Source organism: Octodon degus, unplaced genomic scaffold, assembly GCF_000260255.1.
Source record: "Octodon degus isolate 3935 unplaced genomic scaffold, OctDeg1.0 scaffold00016, whole genome shotgun sequence".
Taxonomy (NCBI): domain Eukaryota; kingdom Metazoa; phylum Chordata; class Mammalia; order Rodentia; family Octodontidae; genus Octodon; species Octodon degus.
Window position 1 is genome coordinate 11,478,395 of NW_004524592.1, and position 2,326 is coordinate 11,480,720.

The window sequence follows — 2,326 nt, forward strand, 5'->3', positions numbered from 1 at the left end:
CTCCTCAGGTTTCTTAGTGCTGGGACTATAGGTGTGTGCCACTGTGTGGCTGATGACACCATTTCTAAGAGTGACGTTGCAATGGTCCATTGAGTAGCCCAGCCAAATACAATCCACATGATAAAGCCACCTGACAGCGTGCACGTCTTGAGGCATCCAATACTACCGTGCGCTGAGCTCATAAACATTTAGCTGGGTGCAGCTATGTCCGGAAGAGGTGTCAGGTGGACTGTGCCCCCAGAGCCCCTCAGAGGCTCAGATGTAGCAGGCAGCCCTTCACGGATGTGAGTTCCTCTTCTGCTGCACAGGTGGGGACAGTGGTGTGGAAGGGAGAGTAGGACCCGTCTCCTGAGACTTTACACTGCTAGGCCCAGAACAGAACCAGATGTGGACGAGGCTTGATAGGACTTGGCTTGCCTGGCATGAGGGGAGAGCGCTTTGAAATCGGAGGCTGCCTCAGTAGGACATAGATGCTTTTTTTCTCCAAATCCAGGACAGGCTGGTAGTGCAGGTCAGGTTGGTTTTCCTCTCTTTCTGTGCAGGAAGGGGGACCTTGGTAAGAGCTGTTACAGGATACCTCTCCTGTGTGACACAGGGAGCACTTGCTCCTGTGTTCCTTTTGGATGACACTGTCACATGCACCCTGTGAGGGTAATCAGTCCTTGAGCCTTAGAGTTCAAAAGAAGAGTCAATCTTGACTGTGTGTTCATCTGAGGCCAGTTTAATGTATGTCCTTTTAAGTAAATTCCATGTCTATTGAAAAAGGCATACTTGTTTAAAAAACACTTTTGACCTCTCCTCAGATTAGTCATAGGTATTACAAGGCAGGTCCCTTCGCCTTCCAGAGCCTCAGTTTCCTCATCTGTACAATGGATTGGGCAGGCTGAGGATGCCTTAGTATGGTCCCTCTAACTTGCCTTTCAGTGGTTTGTTCTGTATGGATCATTGCATCCACCTGATTGCATACCCACAGGTAACGTGGGTCTCTAATTACATTAATAAATCCCCAGAGGCTGAGGCAGGGTCTGAGAACACCAGCCTGGGATCCCTGGGAACCGGAGAGATAATGATACGTTTGTGGCCGTGTTTTGTACACACACGGACTCTGGAAATCAGTTCAAGTCTAAAAAGGTTTTCTGTAGCTCATTCTGTGAGTATCGATAATATGATTGATGCAATAGTAGAGCGGTGTCCTTGAAATAAATGCTTCTGGCTTTAGTATCCTTAGCACTTTCTCTTCCGTGATTCTTTTGGCCCACATTTATATTTATTGAGCCTCTCCTGAGTCTGAGGCATGGATTTAGGCCCTGGGAATAGCGTGAAATGCAAAAGGCACAATCCTTGACCTCGCGGAGCTCACCCTGGAGCAGGGAGAGATGCAAACAAGCATGGTTGGTCCAAACATCTGGCACTGCTCTCACGAAAATAAAGCAAAAATGAAGTGGGAAGGAAGGGTTGGAGACCCTTCCCCCTCCTTCCCAGGGGGCGGAGTCTGTTGGCCTAGGGGACTGACCACATCAGTTGGTAGGAAGAAGCAGATCTAGGGTGACCTGAGCCGGGCCCTGCTGGGAATATGCCCAGAGAAAGGCAGCGAGCCCAGGGTCCCTGAGTCCAGCTGGGGAGATGATATCCTTGCTCAGCACAAGGCTCAGAGCCTGCAGGGCTCAGAGCAGTCATTTGAGGCCTCATTGGTTCCCTTGCTGGAACTGGGCCCAGGTGGGATCCAGGCAGATGTCCCATCATCAGCTACAGTTCATGGGAGGGGGTTGTTCATTACATCATAGACGGCAGTGACACAGACAGAAGCCCCATTCCTGTGCAGCTGGTGCTGCTGATGTTCAAGGACATTGTGTGCTTAGAAAGGTTCCTGTGTGAGTTTCTCTTTTTCCTTGGTGTGTATTTTCAATACATAAGAATCACATTTGTTTTGAAGAGTGTATACATTATGCCTTGATAATTTTAGATCTCCTTTCCCCCTCCTTTTTTTGGGAGGCAGCATCTCGTTATATAGCCCAGGCTGGCCTTGAACTCAGGATGATCCTCCTGCCTCAGCCTCCTGAGTGCTCAGATAACAAGCGTTGAGTCACCATTCCCAGCTCTCCACCACTCACTGCTCGCCTTCCCTTTCTCCCCTTCACCTTGACTTCCTCTTCTTCTTGGTGCTTCCCTCTTTCCTATCATCTCGCTTTTACTTTTAATTGATTTCTATTCTGTAGGATCATGTTCAGATCCTGAAAGCATAATGTTAAGTGAAGTAAGCCAGACCTATTAGGTTAGATAGTGAATAGTAAAAAAAAAAAAAAAATTAGTGTAGGGGCCGGGGAGA